The sequence below is a fragment of the Chiloscyllium punctatum genome, chromosome 5 (genome assembly GCF_047496795.1).
Source record: "Chiloscyllium punctatum isolate Juve2018m chromosome 5, sChiPun1.3, whole genome shotgun sequence".
NCBI classification, from domain to species: domain Eukaryota; kingdom Metazoa; phylum Chordata; class Chondrichthyes; order Orectolobiformes; family Hemiscylliidae; genus Chiloscyllium; species Chiloscyllium punctatum.
In genome coordinates, this window is record NC_092743.1 from 40253425 (window position 1) to 40274023 (window position 20599).

General features: G+C 50.6%; 1 protein-coding gene across 16 annotated transcripts in view; it reads left to right on the forward strand.

Annotated features, from left to right (window-relative positions):
- Positions 1 to 20599, forward strand: part of LOC140477012 (uncharacterized) — a 426283-nt gene that overhangs the window by 319646 nt on the left and 86038 nt on the right. The gene's annotated exons all lie outside the window — the stretch shown is intronic.

The following is a 20599-nucleotide window of genomic DNA, read 5'->3' on the forward strand; positions in this document are numbered from 1 at the left end:
CCTCTCTCGGCCTCTCTCTCTCACCCCCTCTATCTCTCGCTCGCGCGCGCTCTCTCTCTCTCTCTCTCTCGCTCGCGCGCGCGCTCTCTCTCTCTCGCCACCTCTCTCTCTCTCTCGCCACCTCTCTCTCTCTCTCGCCCTCTCTCTCTCGCCCCCTTTCTCTCTCTCTCGCCCCCTTTCCTCTCTCTCGCCCCTTTCCCTCTCTCTCTCGCCCCCTTTCCCTCTCTCTCTCGCCCCCTTTCTCTCTCTCTCTCGCCCCCTTTTCTCTCTCTCTCGCCCCCTTTCCCTCTCTCTCTCGCCCCCTTTCCCTCTCTCTCTCGCCCCCTTTCCTCTCTCTCTCGCCCCCTTTCTCTCTCTCTCGCCCCCTTTCTCTCTCTCTCTCGCCCCCTTTCTCTCTCTCCCCCTTCTCTCTTGCCCCCTTTCTCTCTCTCTCTCGCCCCCTTTCTCTCTCTCTCTCGCCCCCTTTCTCTCTCTCTCTCGCCCCCTTTCTCTCTCTCTCGCCCCCCTGTCTCTCTCTCTCGCCCCCTGTCTCTCTCTCTCGCCCCCTGTCTCTCTCTCTCGCCCCTGTCTCTCTCTCTCGCCCCCTGTCTCTCTCTCTCGCCCCCTGTCTCTCTCTCTCGCCCCCTGTCTCTCTCTCTCGCCCCCTGTCTCTCTCTCTCGCCCCCTGTCTCTCTCTCTCGCCCCTGTCTCTCTCTCTCGCCCCCTGTCTCTCTCTCTCGCCCCCTGTCTCTCTCTCTCGTCTTCTCTCTCTCTCTCTCTCGCCTCTCTCTCTCGCCCTCTCTCTCTCTCGCCCTCTCTCTCTCGCCCCCTTTCTCTCTCTCTCTCGCCCCCTTTCTCTCTCTCTCTCGCCCCCTCTCTCTCTCTCTCGCCCCGCCCAGTGTCTCTCTCTCTCTCTCGCCCGCCCAGTGTCCTCTCTCTCTCTCTCACCCGCCCAGTGTCTCTCTCTCGCCCTCTCGCCCAGTGTCTCTCTCGCCCTCTCGCCCAGTGTCTCTCTTGCCCTCTCGCCCAGTGTCTCTCTCTCTCGCTCTCTCGCATAGTGTCTCTCTCTCTCGCTCTCTCGCCCTCTCGCCCAGTGTCTGTCTCTCTCGCTCTCTCTCTCGCTCTCTCTCTCGCTCTCTCTCTCGCTCTCTCTCTCGCTCTCTCTCTCGCTCTCTCTCTCCCTCTCTCTCTCCCTCTCTCTCTCCCTCTCTCTCTCCCTCTCTCTCTCCCTCTCTCTCTCCCTCTCTCTCTCCCTCTCTCTCTCGCTCTCTCTCTCGCTCTCTCTCTCGCTCTCTCTCTCCCTCTCTCTCTCCCTCGCCCGCGCTCTCTCCCTCTCCCTCGCCCGCGCTCTCTCCCTCTCCCTCGCCCGCGCTCTCTCCCTCTCCCTCGCCCGCGCTCTCTCCCTCTCCCTCGCCCGCGCTCTCTCCCTCTCCCTCGCCCGCGCTCTCTCCCTCTCCCTCGCCCGCGCTCTCTCCCTCTCCCTCGCCCGCGCTCTCTCCCTCTCCCTCGCCCGCGCTCTCTCCCTCTCCCTCGCCCGCGCTCTCTCCCTCTCCCTCGCCCGCGCTCTCTCCCTCTCGCGCTCTCCCTGTCGCACGCGTGCTCTCTCTCTCTCTCGCGTGCACTCTCTCTCTCGCTCTGTCGCTCACGCTCTCTCTCTCGCTCTCTGGCTCGCGCGCGCGCTCTCTCTCGCTCTCTGGCTCGCGCGAGCTCTCTCTCTCGCTCTCTGGCTCGCGCGCGCTCTCTCTCTCGCTCTCTGGCTCGCGCGCGCTCTCGCTCTCGATCGCGCGCGCTCTCTCTCTCGTTCTCGCTCGCGCGCGCTCTCTCTCTCTCTCGCTCTCGCTCGCGCGCGCTCTCTCTCTCGCTCTCGCTCGCGCGCGCTCTCTCTCTCTCGCTCTCTGGCTCGCGCGCGCTCTCTCTCTCGCTCTCTGGCTCGCGCGCGCTCTCTCTCTCGCTCTCTGGCTCGCGCGCGCTCTCTCTCTCGCTCTCGCTCGCGCGCGCGCTCTCTCTCGCTCTCGCTCGCGCGCGCTCTCTCTCTCGCTCTCGCTCGCGCGCGCTCTCTCTCTCGCTCTCGCTCGCGCGCGCTCTCTCTCTCGCTCTCGCTCGCGCGCGCTCTCGCTCTCGCTCGCCGCGCGCTCTCTCTCTCGCTCTCGCTCGCGCGCGCTCTCTCTCTCTCTCGCTCCGCTCGCGCGCGCTCTCTCTCTCGCTCTCGCTCGCGCGCGCTCTCTCGCTCTCGCTCGCGCGCGCTCTCTCTCTCGCTCGCGCGCTCTCTCTTGCTCTCACGCGCGCTCTCTCTCTCTCTCGCTCACGCCCGCTCTCTCTCTCTCTCGCTCGCGCCCGCTCTCTCTCTCTCTCGCTCGCGCCCGCTCTCTCTCTCTCCCTCTCTCTCTCTCTCTCTCTCTCGCCCCCTGTCTCTCTCTCTCGCCCCCTGTCTCTCTCTCTCGTCTTCTCTCTCTCTCTCTCGCCCTCTCTCTCTCGCCCTCTCTCTCTCGCCCTCTCTCTCTCGCCCCCTTTCTCTCTCTCTCTCGCCCCCTTTCTCTCTCTCTCTCTCGCCCAGTCTCTCTCGCTCTCTCGCCCAGTCGCTCTCGCTCTCTCGCCAGTCTCTCTCGCTCTCTCGCCCAGTCTCTCTCGCTCTCTCGCCCAGTCTCTCGCTCTCTCGCCCAGTCTCTCTCGCTCTCTCGCCCAGTCTCTCTCGCTCTCTCGCCCAGTCGCTCTCGCTCTCTCGCCCAGTCTCTCTCGCTCTCTCGCCCAGTCGCTCTCGCTCATCTCGCCCAGTCGCTCTCGCTCTCTCGCCCAGTCGCTCTCGCTCTCTCGCCCAGTCGCTCTCGCTCTCTCGCCCAGTCGCTCTCGCTCTCTCGCCCAGTCGCTCTCGCTCTCTCGCCCAGTCGCTCTCGCTCTCTCGCCCAGTCGCTCTCGCTCTCTCGCCCAGTCGCTCTCGCTCTCTCGCCCAGTCGCTCTCGCTCTCTCGCCCAGTCGCTCTCGCTCTCTCGCCCAGTCGCTCTCGCTCTCTCGCCCAGTCGCTCTCGCTCTCTCGCCCAGTCGCTCTCGCTCTCTCGCCCAGTCGCTCTCGCTCTCTCGCCCAGTCGCTCTCGCTCTCTCGCCCAGTCGCTCTCGCTCTCTCGCCCAGTCGCTCTCGCTCTCTCGCCCAGTCGCTCTCGCTCTCTCGCCCAGTCGCTCTCGCTCTCTCGCCCAGTCGCTCTCGCTCTCTCGCCCAGTCGCTCTCGCTCTCTCGCCCAGTCGCTCTCGCTCTCTCGCCCAGTCGCTCTCGCTCTCTCGCCCAGTCGCTCTCGCTCTCTCGCCCAGTCTCTCTCGCCCAGTCGCTCTCGCTCTCTCGCCCAGTCGCTCTCGCTCTCTCGCCCAGTCGCTCTCGCTCTCTCGCCCAGTCGCTCTCGCTCTCTCGCCCAGTCGCTCTCGCTCTCTCGCCCAGTCGCTCTCGCTCTCTCGCCCAGTCTCTCTCGCTCTCTCGCCCAGTCGCTCTCGCTCTCTCGCCCAGACTCTCTCGCTCTCTCGCCCAGTCTCTCTCGCTCTCTCGCCCAGTCTCTCTCGCTCTCTCGCCCAGTCTCTCTCGCTCTCTCGCCCAGTCTCTCTCGCTCTCTCGCCCAGTCGCTCTCGCTCTCTCGCCCAGTCGCTCTCGCTCTCTCGCCCAGTCGCTCTCGCTCTCTCGCCCAGTCGCTCTCGCTCTCTCGCCCAGTCGCTCTCGCTCTCTCGCCCAGTCGCTCTCGCTCTCTCGCCCAGTCGCTCTCGCTCTCTCGCCCAGTCGCTCTCGCTCTCTCGCCCAGTCGCTCTCGCTCTCTCGCCCAGTCGCTCTCGCTCTCTCGCCCAGTCGCTCTCGCTCTCTCGCCCAGTCGCTCTCGCTCTCTCGCCCAGTCGCTCTCGCTCTCTCGCCCAGTCGCTCTCGCTCTCTCGCCCAGTCGCTCTCGCTCTCTCGCCCAGTCGCTCTCGCTCTCTCGCCCAGGCTCTCTCGCCCAGTCGCTCTCGCTCTCTCGCCCAGTCGCTCTCGCTCTCTCGCCCAGTCGCTCTCGCTCTCTCGCCCAGTCGCTCTCGCTCTCTCGCCCAGTCGCTCTCGCTCTCTCGCCCAGTCGCTCTCGCTCTCTCGCCCAGTCGCTCTCGCTCTCTCGCCCAGTCGCTCTCGCTCTCTCGCCCAGTCGCTCTCGCTCTCTCGCCCAGTCGCTCTCGCTCTCTCGCCCAGTCGCTCTCGCTCTCTCGCCCAGTCGCTCTCGCTCTCTCGCCCAGTCGCTCTCGCTCTCTCGCCCAGTCGCTCTCGCTCTCCTCGCCCAGTCTCTCTCGCTCTCTCGCCCAGTCTCTCTCGCTCTCTCGCCAGTCTCTCTCGCTCTCTCGCCCAGTCTCTCTCGCTCTCTCGCCCAGTCTCTCTCGCTCTCTCGCCCAGTCGCTCTCGCTCTCTCGCCCAGTCGCTCTCGCTCTCTCGCCCAGTCTCTCGCTCTCTCGCCCAGTCTCTCGCTCTCTCGCCCAGTCTCTCGCTCTCTCGCCAGTCTCTCGCTCTCTCGCCCAGTCGCTCTCGCTCTCTCGCCCAGTCTCTCTCGCTCTCTCGCCCAGTCTCTCTCGCTCTCTCGCCCAGTCTCTCTCGCTCTCTCGCCCAGTCTCTCTCGCTCTCTCGCCCAGTCTCTCTCGCTCTCTCGCCCAGTCTCTCTCGCTCTCTCGCCCAGTCGCTCTCGCTCTCTCGCCCAGTCGCTCTCGCTCTCTCGCCCAGTCGCTCTCGCTCTCTCGCCCAGTCTCTCGCTCTCTCGCCCAGTCTCTCGCTCTCTCGCCCAGTCTCTCGCTCTCTCGCCCAGTCGCTCTCGCTCTCTCGCCCAGTCGCTCTCGCTCTCTCGCCCAGTCGCTCTCGCTCTCTCGCCCAGTCGCTCTCGCTCTCCTCGCCCAGTCGCTCTCGCTCTCTCGCCCAGTCGCTCTCGCTCTCTCGCCCAGTCGCTCTCGCTCTCTCGCCCAGTCGCTCTCGCTCTCTCGCCCAGTCGCTCTCGCTCTCTCGCCCAGTCGCTCTCGCTCTCTCGCCAGTCGCTCTCGCTCTCTTGCCCAGTCGCTCTCGCTCTCTTGCCCAGTCGCTCTCGCTCTCTCGCCCAGTCGCTCTCGCTCTCTCGCCCAGTCGCTCTCGCTCTCTCGCCAGTCGCTCTCGCTCTCGCCCTCTCATTCTCGCCCCCTCTCGCCCGCCCAGTCTCTCTTGCTCTCTTGCCCGTCTCTCTCTCGCTTTCTCTCTCACCCCGTATCGCTCTCTCGCTCTCGCCCAGACTCTCTCACTTTCGCCCAGTCTCTCTCGCGCTCTCTCGACCCTCTCTCGCCCTCGCTCTCTCGCCCTCGCTCTCTCGCCCTCACACTCTCGCCCTCGCTCGCTCTCGCCCTCTCTCGCTCTCGCCCTCTCTCGCTCTCGCCCTCTCTCGCTCTCGCCCAGTCTCTCTCGCTCTCGCTCTCGCCCCCTCTCGCTCTCGCCAGTCTCTCTCGCTCTCGCCCTCTCTCGCTCTCGCCCTCTCTCGCTCTCGCCCTCTCTCGCTCTCGCCCTCTCTCGCTCTCGCCCTCTCTCGCTCTCGCCCTCTCTCGCTCTCGCCCTCTCTCGCTCTCGCCCTCTCTCGCTCTCGCCCTCTCTCGCTCTCGCCCTCTCTCGCTCTCGCTCTCGCCCTCTCTCGCTCTCGCCCTCTCTCGCTCTCTCGCCCAGTCTCTCTCGCTCTCTCGCCCAGTCGCTCTCGCTCTCTCGCCCAGTCGCTCTCGCTCTCTCGCCCAGTCGCTCTCGCTCTCTCGCCCAGTCGCTCTCGCTCTCTCGCCCAGTCGCTCTCGCTCTCTCGCCCAGTCTCTCTCGCTCTCTCGCCCAGTCTCTCTCGCTCTCTCGCCCAGTCTCTCTCGCTCTCTCGCCCAGTCTCTCTCGCTCTCTCGCCCAGTCTCTCTCGCTCTCTCGCCCAGTCTCTCTCGCTCTCTCGCCCAGTCTCTCTCGCTCTCTCGCCCAGTCGCTCTCGCTCTCTCGCCCAGTCGCTCTCGCTCTCTCGCCCAGTCTCTCGCTCTCTCGCCCAGTCTCTCGCTCTCTCGCCCAGTCTCTCGCTCTCTCGCCCAGTCGCTCTCGCTCTCTCGCCCAGTCGCTCTCGCTCTCTCGCCCAGTCGCTCTCGCTCTCTCGCCCAGTCGCTCTCGCTCTCTCGCCCAGTCGCTCTCGCTCTCTCGCCCAGTCGCTCTCGCTCTCTCGCCCAGTCGCTCTCGCTCTCTCGCCCAGTCGCTCTCGCTCTCTCGCCCAGTCGCTCTCGCCCTGTCGCTCTCGCTCTCTCGCCCTGTCGCTCTCGCTCTCTCGCCCTGTCGCTCTCGCTCTCTCGCCCTGTCGCTCTCGCTCTCTCGCCCAGTCGCTCTCGCTCTCTCGCCCAGTCGCTCTCGCTCTCTCGCCCAGTCGCTCTCGCTCTCTCGCCCAGTCGCTCTCGCTCTCTCGCCCAGTCGCTCTCGCTCTCTCGCCCAGTCGCTCTCGCTCTCTCGCCCAGTCGCTCTCGCTCTCTCGCCCAGTATCTCTCGCTCTCTCGCTCTCTCGCCCTCTCTCTCTCGCCCCCTCTCGCCCAGTCTCTCTCGCTCTCTCGCCCAGTATCTCTCGCTCTCTCGCCCAGTATCTCTCGCTCTCGCCCTCTCATTCTCGCCCCCTCTCGCCCGCCCAGTCTCTCTTGCTCTCTTGCCCCGTCTCTCTCTCGCTTTCTCTCTCACCCCGTATCGCTCTCTCGCTCTCGCCCAGACTCTCTCACTTTCGCCCAGTCTCTCTCGCGCTCTCTCGACCCTCTCTCGCCCTCGCTCTCTCGCCCTCACACTCTCGCCCTCGCTCGCTCTCGCCCTCTCTCGCTCTCGCCCTCTCTCGCTCTCGCCCAGTCTCTCTCGCTCTCGCTCTCGCCCAGTCTCTCTCGCTCTCGCCCTCTCTCGCTCTCGCCCTCTCTCGCTCTCGCCCTCTCTCGCTCTCGCCCTCTCTCGCTCTCGCCCTCTCTCGCTCTCGCCCTCTCTCGCTCTCGCCCTCTCTCGCTCTCGCCCTCTCTCGCTCTCGCCCTCTCTCGCTCTCGCCCTCTCTCGCTCTCGCCCTCTCTCGCTCTCGCTCTCGCCCTCTCTCGCTCTCGCCCTCTCTCGCTCTCGCCCTCTCTCGCTCTCGCCCTCTCTCGCTCTCGCCCTCTCTCGCTCTCGCCCTCTCTCGCTCTCGCCCTCTCTCGCTCTCGCCCTCTCTCGCTCTCGCCCTCTCTCGCTCTCGCCCTCTCTCGCTCTCGCCCTCTCTCGCTCTCGCCCTCTCTCGCTCTCGCCCTCTCTCGCTCTCGCCCTCTCTCGCTCTCGCCCTCTCTCGCTCTCGCCCTCTCTCGCTCTCGCCCTCTCTCGCTCTCGCCCTCTCTCGCTCTCGCCCTCTCTCGCTCTCGCCCTCTCTCGCTCTCGCCCTCTCTCGCTCTCGCCCAGTCTCTCTCGCTCTCGCTCTCGCCCCCTCTCGCTCTCGCTCTCGCCCTCTCTCGCTCTCGCCCTCTCTCGCTCTCGCCCTCTCTCGCTCTCGCCCTCTCTCGCTCTCGCCCTCTCTCGCTCTCGCCCAGTCTCTCTCGCTCTCGCTCTCGCCCCCTCTCGCTCTCGCTCTCGCCCTCTCTCGCTCTCGCCCTCTCTCGCTCTCGCCCTCTCTCGCTCTCGCCCTCTCTCGCTCTCGCCCTCTCTCGCTCTCGCTCTCTTCCCCCCCCCCCCTCGCTCTCTCCCCCCCTCGCTCTCTCTCTGGCCTCCTAATGCACCTGCCTTACCTATAATACTCATAGCATTAAAGTAGAGGTCGTTCAGTCTTGACTTACTCTCTTGAAACTTAATATAACTGAACTTCTGCCCTATTCTTTTATTAAAGTATGCTATGTCTCCTTCCCCCTGCCAAATTAATTGAAATTCCTCTCAATAACACTAGCAAATCCATCTGCAAGGATGTTGGTCCCATTCTAGTTCAGGTACAGATCATCCAACCTTCCCCAGAAACAGACCTTTTGATCCAAGAATCTAAAATCCTTCCCCTTGCACTAGCTGCTGAGCTATGCATTCATTTGCCCTATTCACCTCTTTCTGCAATTTCTAGCACCTAGCACCAGGAGTAATCCAAGATTACAACCTTTAAGATCCTGTTCTTTTAGTCTACTTTCAGCCTAGCTCCTTAAATTCTTATTGGAAAGCTTCATCCTTTATTCCATCTACACAGTTGGTACCAATCTGTACTACAACTTCTAACTTATCACCCCTTCTCTTCAGGATGGTCTGCTGGTGTTCAGTGTTGACTGGCAACAGGGAGGCAACACCCTAACCTGGCATCAAATCTGCACCTACAGAAACACTTGTCTTTTCCCCCCATCTAATGAATCCTTTGTTACTATCGTTTCTGCTTTCTTCTTCTTCTTCCCTTCCCAGGTAGTCAGGCTGCTCTGAAGTCCAGAACTGAAGTTTCTGCAGTTGGGTGTACTTCCTGTACATGTGGTTCATCTCCAGCAACAGTAACATCCATGTCTCTACACAAGACAAGTCACACATGGTTGATCTCATCTACTATGACTTAAACTTATTGTGTCTTTTTGCTAACTTTTCTAACTACGTAAAATATAGGGAATATTTCTCAGATTAAATTTAGTCTCCTATTCTCTGGCTTTTACTTCTGCTTGGTGCTTCTCAGTTAATCCCTTAAAAATCTCCCAGCTCTTTGACCCTTGGTCTGCTCCTGCCCCCACTTATCTGTGAAAGCAGTTAGGAAAACAAATCATTGGAGTGAGAAAGAAAACCTCCCTCTCCCACTTCACTTAATTTCCACACCTCCATACTTCACTCACTGCTCTTGCTGTGTGTACAAGTTGCATGGAGGCTTTTTTTTAATATATTCTACTCTGTTTTAGGAACTGGTTTAAACCAAATTAACTGTTAATCCCAGTTCACTTAACTAGGCTACAGCAGTCCACTTGCTAGAGGAGTTTGTTTTCCCTCCCATCTCCTCTGCCCTAAAAGACTTAACTGTCTATCCTTTTAGAATTTAACCCTGTTCGAAAAAATGTCCTGAATGCGCTGTGAAATCTTATTCATGGTTTTGTTTGGTATTCTGACTATTCCCAATCTACATGAAGATTAAAGTCATCCATGATAATGTACTGATTCTCCAAGCCAGGACATTGTCCTGATTTATAACTATATCGCCATTCGTTCTGAGCTACTAGGTTAGACTTCTGGAGCTCCCTAGCATTATTGTGGAGGGGCCCAGGGCACATGGCAATTGTTCAAGAAGGCAGCTAGCCACCATCTTCTGAGGGCAGTTAGAGTTGGGCAACAAGTGCTAGTGGTGCACACATCCCATGAATGGATTTTCTTTTAAATCTCCACAATTGAAAGTGAATTAATTAATCAGTAAAGCGCAATTTGCAGACATATGCCTATCTGGATCATAATGCAAAGGGCACAATTTTGATAAACTAATAACAAAACTTCAAGCTAATTTCCATTGAATATATTACACTGATACCTAAAAATCCTAAACTGATAGAAAGCAATCCCATTGTTCCCAAGTACATTTCAGAGTAACATATATAAATAAAAGCTTGAATCTTGTGAAAATAGTACAAATAGCAACAACTTCTTGTGAAGTTAACTTCTCTACATTTAAAAAAACAACCAATTCAGACATCCTCAGTCAATGTCACCTTGTGTCAGCTTCTTAAAGCCCTGAAGTACACTTGAAACTTTACTTTGTAACAGAAACGAGCCTATACAATGTCAACAGACCATTATCATGCTAGCACCATTACCCCTTTTACTACTTTTCTTGATCACACATTCCACAATAACATGAGATTTCCAAACAAACCAAATCACTGTTTGGAATTTCAGAATATATCTTTTGAGCTCACCATAAAAGTACATGTTCCCCAAGTTTTACTGTTCCAGCCTGATGACAATAAACAATGGTTTGCCTTTGATCAATAAATATGAATCTGTGATGATCATTGATCTATGCATACCAACACTAAACTATAATTGATTAAAAGATACAGTGTAGACTTCGGATAACATGGAGCTAGAAAGATACACTCGTGTCAAACTCTCCGAATTATCCGGTTACCATGATTATATGATCGCAAGCTTTAAATACTAATAAATTACAACCAAGCACATGACCTCATCCCTAAAGCCATGGATTAATGCCTTTCCCAATCCTACAATTGCACATCATTTGAAAAGCATTTCTCCGTTCAGCAGAAGTTCGAAACTATTTCATCCACTAAATGTGGGTCCACAAACTGAAGATATATGTATAGTATTAACCAGCATTCTCAGTCGTCACATTGAACTTGCTGTCACATTCCCTATATTTTCAAAACCTGTATGCATAAAGCAAAGTGCTCCAGTGACTGCAAAGTGCTTTAGGCCATAGTCATAGAGATGTGCAGCATGGAAACAGACCATTCGGTCCAACTCACCGACTAGATATCCTAACCTAATCTAGTCCTATTTGCCAGCACTTGACACATATCCCTCTAAATCCTTCATGTTCATTATACCCATCCAGATGCCTTTTAAATGCTGTAATTGTGCCAGACACCACCACTTCCTCTGGTAGCTCATTCCATACATGCACTACTCTCTGCATGAAAAAGTTACCTCCAGGGTCCCTTTTATATCTTTTCACCTTTCACTGTAAACCAATGTCCTCTAGTTCTGGACTCCCCCCAACCCAGGGAAAACATTTTGTTTATCCTATGTTTATCCTATCCATGCCCCTCATGATTGTATAAACCTCTATAAGGTCACCCCTCAGCCCCTGACGCTCCAGGGAAAACAGCCCAGCCTGTTCAGCCTCTCCCTGTCGCTCAAATCCTCCAACCCTGGCAACATCCTTGTAAATCTTTTCAAGTTTCACAACATACTTCCTATAGCAGGGAGACCAGAATTGCACGCAATATTCCAAAAGTGGCCTAACCAACATCCTGTATAGCTGCAACATGACCTCCCAACTCTTATACTCAATACTCTGACCAATAAAGGACAGCATACCAAACACTGCCTTCACTATCCTATCAACCTGCGACTCTACTTTCAAGAAACTATGAACCTGTAGTCCAAGGTCTCTTTGTTCAGCAACATTCCCTAGGATCTCCTCAAGTTATAGAAGATTCTCTATAAATGCAAATCTTAACTAATGTTGGCTCTTCTGTGTGCTTTGCACAGAGTTTGAATGATTCTCCTGTGGTTCACTAGCCCGATTGTAGCCTCAGCTCTGTTGACGATACCACTAAAACTGGCAATTCGGTCAAATTGTAACTATATTTCCAGAACATAATGCAATAGATGGTCATTGTGTGTTGGAAACTTGCATAGATAAGAGCAGTTGAGCTGTCTCCTTGAATTGCTGCAGTCCCTGTACTGTGGTTAGACCCACAATGCCATTAGGGATTTCCACTATTTTGACTCCGTGACACTAATAGAGTGGTGATATTTTGGCTTGGAGGGGAACTTGCAGGTAGTTTGATTCTAATGTATCTTTTGCCCTTGTCCTTCTAGATGGAAGTTATTGTGGATTTGGAAGGTGCTGTCTTTGGCGAATTTCTGCAGTGCATCTTGTAGATGGTAGTAGCAGTGTATACAGAGCAACAATGATGGAGGCAATCAATGTTTGTGGATGTGATAAAAATTAAGTGGGCTGCTTTGCCCTTAGTGACAAGCTTCTTGAGTTTTATTGGAGCTTCACTCATTCAGACATGTGGGGAGTATTCCGTCACATTCCTGACATGTGGTTTGTAGATGGTGGATATGATTTGGTAAGTCAGTGAGTTACTTGCTGCAGTAATCATAGCTTCTGACCTGCTCTTTTAAGCATTGTATTGTGTTTCTGGTCAATGATGATCCCCAAGGATGTTGATAGTGGGGGATGGTATTAACATTGAATACCAATGAGTGGTGGTTAGATTGTCTCTTACTGGAGATAGTCATTACCTGACATTTGTGTGGCCTAATGTTACTTGCCATTTTGAGTTCAGGTATTTTGTTGCATTTGAATATGGACTACTTTACTAGGGATGTGCTGAACATTGTGTAATTACAGCAGAAATTTACTCTTCTGACCTTACGCTGGGGAGGTGATTGAAGCAGCCAAAGATGTTTGGGTCTAGGACACTGCCCTGACGAATTCCTGCAGAGATGTCCTGGAGCTGAGATGTCTGAACTCCCACAACTGCAACCATCTTCCTATGTGTCAGGCATGACTCGAACCAGTGGAGAGTTTGTCCTGAGTCCCAGTAATTCCAATTTTGCTAGGGCTCCTTGATGCTTTGGTCAAATGTGAACATGAGTTCACTACACCAAAAAATTCAGCTAGTAATCTACTTGGAGCCCCGACCTACACTTTGGGAAACACTGCAGTGTGCAACACTGGCTGCAATTGAGTGGTTGACAGAGCCAAGTGATAGTTGGACAGCAGAGGAGAAGTACTGGGGGAAAAATACTGTGGTTCACTATATCAAAAGTTGCAGAAAGGGCAAACAGGGATCATACATTACAGTTTCAGATGTTAATTTATAGCTTTGATTCGGACTATTTCAGTGCAATCACAGTAAAGGAAAACTACTTAGTGATTTAAACCATCATGTTATGAGAAACATAGGTGCACATCTAAATAGTGATTTGGACCACTGCCTAAATCACTTTCATTTTATGTATTTAGGTCACTGTTTCCAAAAAGAAAAGTAATACGTTACTGGAATGATGAGATGCCTTTAATTCTGTATTGATTCTTTACCACTTCTGAACCTGGCAGATAGAATGCATTCTTTCTTTTAGGAGTTTTCAGTTAAATTGTGCCAAGATTCTTTTTTGAAGTCTCCAGTGTCACAACTTAAATGAGTAATAAAGTTTTGTTTTATAACATTCATGTGATTCATCTTTTAATTTCCCATTCTCATTTTGCCCTTTTCAATTCTCATATTTATTCTCTTTCATCCTTTGTCTTTTGCTGTATTTTTAACCTTCCTGCTACCTATTTCTATTCTTGCTGTTTCTACTACCTCCTTCTCTTCCTGCTTCCCTTTTGCCATTGTCATAGCATCATAGAGATGTACAGCACGGAAACACCCTTTTGTCCAACTCATCCATATCCTAACCTAACCTCGCCCCAGTTTGCCAGCATTTGGCCCATATCCCTCTAAACCCTTCCTATTCATGTACCCATCCAGATGTCTTTTCAACGTTGTAATTGTACAAGCCTCCACTACTTCCTCTAACAGTTTATTCCATGCATGCATGACCTTTGCATGAAAAAGTTGCCCCTTGGGTCCCTTTTAAAGCTTTCCCATCTCATCCTAAACTTATGCCCTCTAGTTCTGAACTCTCCCCAATCCAGTCAAAAGAGCTTATCTATTTACCCTATCCATGCCCCTCATGACTTTATAAACCTCTATAAGGTCTCCCCTCAGCCTCCAACGCTCCAGGGAAAACAGTCCAAGACTATTCAGCCTCTCCCTGTGGCTCAAATCCTCCAAATCAGGCAACGTCCTTGTAAATCTTTTCTGAACCCTTTTAAGTTTTGCAGCATCCTTTCTATTGGAGGGAGACCAGTGTTGCACACAATACTCCAAAAGTGGCCTAACCAATGTCCTGTACAACTACAACATGACCTCCCAACTCCATGATCTGACCAATAAAGGAAAACATAGTAAACGCCTTCTTCACTATCAATCTACCTGAGACTACACTTTCAAGGAACAATGAACCTGCGCTCCAAGGTCTCTTTGTTCAGCCACACTCCCCAGGATCTTACCATTAAGTGTATAAAAGTCCTATCCTTATTTGCCTTTCCAAAATGCAGCACCTCGCATTTATCTCAATTAAACTCAATCTGCCAGTCCTCAGTCCTTTGGCCCATCTGATCAAGAATCCTGTTGTACTCTGAGGTAACCTTTGCTATCCATACACCTCCAATTTTGGTGTCATCTGCAAACTTACTAACTGTGCTTCCTATGTTCACATGCAAATCATTTGTCTCTCCTGATTCTGATTTCCCCTTTCGTCCAGCCCCAACCCCTATACCTCTGCCCTCTCCCTCCCTTTGCAACTTTCCATTTGTAGAATTCCCAAAAGGCCTGCAGGGAACCTGAGGAAATAAATAATTCTTCTATGGTTTAACATTTAGAAGTCAAGTCTCCATTTCTAAGAAGGCATGCAGCAACTCGTGAAACTCTCTCACTTGTGTGCAACTTGTGAAACTGCTGTGGTAAGATGTGTTGGCTATTTAATAATGCCTCCAAAATACCAATTTTGCAGCCTGTTTAAGTCTGATGCTTTAAAAAGACTTTGTTCCAAATCTGCTGTAACACTGCAGGAAAAAGGAGGAAAAGCAGCTTCCTGAAGGATGACAGAAGGAAGCCATTTTGTCATGCAGCAGGGGCACCTGTGTCATCTCTCTCTCCCTCAATTCCTCTTCTCTTAACTCCTGCTCTTGCACTTCAACTATAAGTTACTCCATTTCAGGTCTCATCGTCCTCAAGATCCTGTTATGGGGAACATATCAGACCACCACAATGTTTGACACCCTTAGAACCATAGCACTTTACAGCATAGAAGGAGGTTATTCAGCCCATCATGTCTGTACTGGCTCCTGAAAGCTTTCCAGCTAGTCTGTATAGAATGATATGGAATTTGCAGGAGGGTATTTCAAGGTACCATCCAACCAGCGTCTCTGAGATTGTGATACCCCATCAGTTATGGATCTAATGCATTTTATAGTCTTGTTGAAAAGTGTGTATGTCAGCTGAGTTCACCCATCTTTGAGATGCTGTAGAGGCCCACACTGCGACACAGATGTCAGTGACCATCCCACTAACCAGTTGCAGTTTCCTTCAGCACTGGTTCTCGGTTATTTACTTTGGCCTATGGATCCTGTGCTTAGGATAGTGTCTCTTCATGCCCCTTGTTCTTTCCTAGTTTTCTAGTGCCCAGGACTTTGCCTATCTTGTATGAATTACTGCTGCTTGTGACTTGCACACAAACTAGGTTGATGCTCCTGTGCAGTACTGAAGGAGCGCTGTACTTTTGGAGGTTAGTCAGTTCTGATATAACGCGTTGGTTCCGTTCTCGTGTGATCTCACGTTATCAGAAAATCGCACAATAGCCATCCCATTTAAACTAACTGGGTCCGAATCGCATTATGGCCAATACAGTTGAAGAAAGTTTACGTTCTACAAATGACATTCTAAATTCTTCAATCACATTAAAGTTAATTTGCATTGAAGAAATGTGCATGATAGCAAAATAGACTATTAAGCTATGGCTATGTCTGTCCTCTTCACAAAAGAATGATGGCATTATTTGAAAAAGAACAAATTTTCTGGTTACCTGACCAAAACTAACCATTCCACCAAAGCCTAAAATTGTTGATCTTGGGGATTCTTTTATTACCTTTTGCCAGAGGAGAGATCCCTGTATGCAAATGGCTGCTATATTTCCTATACTGCACCAATAACTACACTTTAAAAATACTTCATAGGTTGTAAAGTATTCAGAGTCATTTTGAATTTCAAAGGTTTTTTTAATAAATGTAATTCATTTCTTTCCAATGACCCTGAATCTGAGATTGTTTGGCTCATTGCCCTGTAATGTCTATAAATATCATTTCAGATTTGCATTTTTTATCAGAGTTAGAGTTGTGCAGAAGGAAGCCATTTTCATATTTGCGCTGGCTATCTCTGCAAGAGCAACTAAGTTAATCCCATAGTCCCAGTCTTTCCTTGTAATTGTTTTTTTTGTTTTCATCTGTTATCCAAATCCTCTTTGGAAAACCATGACTGAATCTGCCTCCATCCCACACCCTGGATGCTTACTATATCAAGAGTTTTCTTCAATGAGGTTATGTATGGTCCAGACAGGCATCTGGAACCTAAACAGCCTTTGTTTGATTTGTCATATCTTACCAATTGCCCCTTTATGGGATCTTATTGTTCCCCTATAATAGCTGTCTATATGCTTTGGGTGACATCCTTGTTTCACAGCAGCCAGAATTGTTTTGGTGTGCAACTTGACAGATTATTTTATAGCGTCAACGCACAGCAATATTTGAATAACTCAAATCACACATGCATCATCCCCTCAATTCGAGTAGAACAGATCTTCATGATTTACAAGGTGATCTCAACCTCACAGTTGACAGTAGAGAAGGTGATTGGGAATTACAATATCGCCGCCTTGTATGGCAATGCTCCGTGTCTTTCTAGCTTTTGGTCAGATTTAATTTTTTAAAAAAGCACAGTAAGATTCAGAATATTTCTCAACAAGACTTTGATATTGTATATACCCAATTCACTTTCTTCATTGATAATTGTCAGGTCATCACTATCTTTTAAACTTGTAACCTGTCCCAAGTGGTGACCTGGTAGCTGTTAGCAGGAAAAGTGATTGATTGGGGAATTTATAGTGTCAGAGTCTTGTGAGAAATGCTTTGACTTTTTCTGCCTTTTGTTTAAAAACTTGAAATATGATCAAGAGGAGTTTCTCCTCTTTAGGCACCGAGTATTCACGCTAAAAAATTGCAAATGGTTTACCAAGGCACCTAATCTAATATTATTGTATGGTATCAAAGTTCAGCTGATCTGGAGTATCCTGCGTGAAAGTGGTTTATCACAGGCATTGTTTAATCCCTGGTAGAACTGGCTGAAGATTTTGATGCATTCAAAATTTCAAATCATCTAACTTTGACATATTGTGATTTCACTGTAATGGCAGGGAGGAGACAGATGCTTCTTCAGCATACAATGCAGGGAACATTCTGTACAAGACTGTTTGTTCACTCCTGTTAAAATTTCTGTAATTCTTCAGTTTTGATGTATTGGAGGCGAATGCCTCTGCATTGTTTTAAATTACGTGCTGGTAGCACATCCTCTGTATCTAGGCAGCAGACACAGATGTTGATATGGGGGAAGATGGAGAGAGGAGAACTCTGCAACAATGAGAAAAGGCTTAAAAAAATGTCATGAGAGAGTCACACAAGGAGTGTTCCAGCTGAACGTGTCAGTATATTAAATAATGCACTGCCACATAATAGCTGGTATTGGATATTGTGTGCAATGATTAAGTGAGGTGTTGGTACATTACGGTTCAGCATTCAGAGGGTTAATTGCAGGCCAGCTGGCTGTGTCATTGTTGGCCATCCCATCATCTTGACAATATAAGAGCTGGCAATTAATGATTTCTTCCTGTATCTGATTTGCACACAATAGCAGTTTAAATGTGCAAGTCTCTGCCTTTATCAGAACGCATTCCTGGGGCATTTGGGTTTTCAGAGGCTGAAACCAGGAAGACTAATTTTGTTTTTATTGGAGGGAGTGGGGAGAGTAGGGAATGCAATGAGGTGGTGAAGAATAGGAGATAAAGTAAAATGCAGCAACTGAATTTATTTGGCGGAAGAATACAGTAAATTGGAACCAAAAAAATAGTTTGTCGGAGGAATACAGTTGACGGGGGGGAGGGGGGAGGGAGGTTTGATGCTGTGATGTCACAGCTTCTCATACTTAACCAGTCAGGCAACCATACAGGCTACACTGCTTGTGCTGTGAGAAGAGAAAGAAAGGGAACCTGCTGGGATGTCTGTCAGTAATCAGCCGCCTTCTCCTCTCACAGACTACAATGATCTCTGCAAAGCTAAGCCTGTCGATTGTTTCACTGAGAAGAGTCCGTGCATGCAGCCTCAAAAAGACTGGAGCCGGTCTGAATGGGAATGGCACCGAGCAGGAGAGCAGCATGAAAATGAGCTGAAAGTTGAGTTGAGCTCAGCAGCATCGCCTCGAGCTAAAGACGGTCTGATTAAGCACGTTGCTCTCACTGACGAGGACAAACTGGGCTTCTTTGGCACATCGGAAGGGGGAAAGGAACAGAAGAACGCAGTCAGTGTGGCACAGTCTAAGGAATCCTGCAAGAGCTGGTCCACTTCTCCTACTAATCTCTCTGCTTCTGGCCAATACGTAGGGGAAATGAATCCAGTCACAGGTGAATGGAGTCAACCTACTGTGGGTAGGCAAGTGAATGTTGGGGGTTATGAGATTGGTAAGGAAGATTTAACAAAGAAAAGAACTGACAAAAATGGGGAGCTAATAACCTGCTCTGCTAATCCCATACTGCTAAATCCATCAGCTGCATTGGGTAATCCTGCCCAGAATATAAAGAATGACAAGATTAGTGTATGGAACCCAAATTTTATGCCAGACAATAAAGTGGACTTTGACTGCAAGCAAATGGTCGAGTTTAAGGACAATGACAAATCCACTTTGTGTGAAACAGACCTCCATTCAAACTCCATCCCCCCATATACCCTGACTATACAGAAGTCCGATACTCCAACCATGGTGGATTATGAGCAAGATCCTTCTGATACTGGTAACCTGGCACACACCGAAGATGTGAAGGTTGATTTGGTTACGGATAGTGTTACCAGGGGTGCCAACCAGAGAAAAATGATGCGGCGTGCCATGTCAGAGTGCTCGCACTTATCTGTTCCATCAAGCCTCAGCATCAGTGAAAAATATCCAGAGCCGTCACCGGGTGATTCATTAAGTCAGTCAACAAACTCTTCTGGCAGCCAAGTCCCAGCTGCTGGTAATAGGAAATACCCAAAATCACAGATTAAACGATCGATGACTGTGGCAGAAGAGCAAATCCCGGTAAACAGCTTCGACGCTGATCAGACTGCTGCAGAACTGCAGCTCACTGATGAAGGACACAACAAAGAGAGCAGCAATGCACCAAGTGACACTTCAGACATGAAAGGTAGTGCGAATACTGCATTTAACCATGGCAGGCTGGGAAAAATTCCTGAGATTAGCAGCACTAAGGTTCCAGAAGAAAAGCTTCATGGCAAAAATGAGCAAACCGGTGTATTCACTGACCTTCAGAGAAACGACTTCTCAGGAGGCTCAGTTCGTTCTTTGAGAAAAGAAACAATTGAGGTCAATAATGTCCAGACATCTCCATTTTCCCAGCTGCAAGAAAAGCCACATGACTCTGTTTTGCTAAATTCTGCTTTCATTGAGACCATCTGCAACAGCAGCGGATTACCTCAAAATATTGAAATGACACATTATGAGCTTGAGCAGGCAGCAGAGAAGCCTCAGGGACTGGCACAGCTGAATCTTCAACATGAAGCAAGGTTTAGGAAAAGTGATGCTAGCTCCTCTTCAGCGCAACAGCCACCCTCGGTGCCCAAAGCTCCCTACAGCCACATTGAAAGCTCAAAGACAGGAGGAGGGAAGTGTTCAGAGCAAAGTAAAACTGCAGATCAGAAGGGCAAGGAGCCAAACTCCACTAAATCATGTGACCCTGTCACGGTCACCAACCGTGAGTTGGCATCTGCACAAGGTGAGCAGAAGAGGAGCTGAGAAAGTATGGTTGGAGATAGTATAGGTGATATACCAGAATTATGTATTAGGACACTTTTTACAAAAACAACATTCAATACACAATGAAAATGTTGTCTTTAGCTATTAATGGCAGGAGTTCAAATTAGTTGCTTCGTCCTTGGTTAATGTTTGTGTTCCAGCAACTCCTGTTGGGATCCATGTGTGTTTGTGTGCTTCTAGATAGGATTGGTTTGTCTGTGATCATCTCTATTGTAGACTCTCCTGACAGTCACTTTGCGGTGACTAAATAGTTATTTAAAGGAGGCATTAGGACAAGCTGCAGATCGAGAATCAAATTCCAGAAAATGATTGAACTTTGGGGACCAGGCTTACAGAAATCTTAATCTTGTGCATTGTATTGATGCCCATTGTGGTCTGTAATATTCAGTTAGTTCTGCTCCATAATTTTGTGCATTTTAAGTTAATCCTGGAATTCCTCTCCTTTTGTGTGGCAATCTACAGAGCGTGAACTGCAGTGGCTCGGACGGCAGCTCACTACCACCTTCTCAAGGGCAACTAGAGAGAGACGAATGCCAGTGGCACCCATGTCCCATGAGCGAATAACAATAAAGTTAATGTTGTGTTCACCAGCTTGAGTTACAACCATTTACCTTTACTTGATGAGTGAGCTGCAGCATAATTTCCAAGTGGTGGTCCCACTCTATAATTCCTTTCTAAAATGTGAGGTGATGTGCCCTCCAGAGCACAAGGCTATCATCATCATACCTCAGAGTCCTAGAAGTTGAGAACCCACATTGTAATGATGTCTCAAGAACTCCTTTAGGCATGCTGCTGTAGTAAACAATTAAGGAAGCAATTCTGAAACATGCAGACTATATGCTCCCAACTACCCTTGCTATTTGAGCTAGCTGATTATCTATTGGGGCATTGTTTGGGATTGCAAGAGTGCTAGAAATGACTCAGTATTCCTTGGTAAGAACTAAAAATAGAATGGACCAGATTCTTGTCCTTTAGTTCTAGGCAGTGTCCTCTGCATGATGAAGGAAATCAGATGAATATAGCATTAATTTGATATTTGCTATCTGCTTACTACGTGTTATCTCCTGTATAGAATAGTTACTTAGATGAGGTATTGATCAGAATAACAGGGATCTTCAGAGGTGGAGGGAAGAAGTCAGCAAGACAAAAATCCCATGTTTATCTTTTTCAATGATATTACCTCTTAACTAAATGAAGCTGCCACCTTTGGCCAAAGTGTTTCTGGGACACTGAGCATATTGAGCTTGCATGT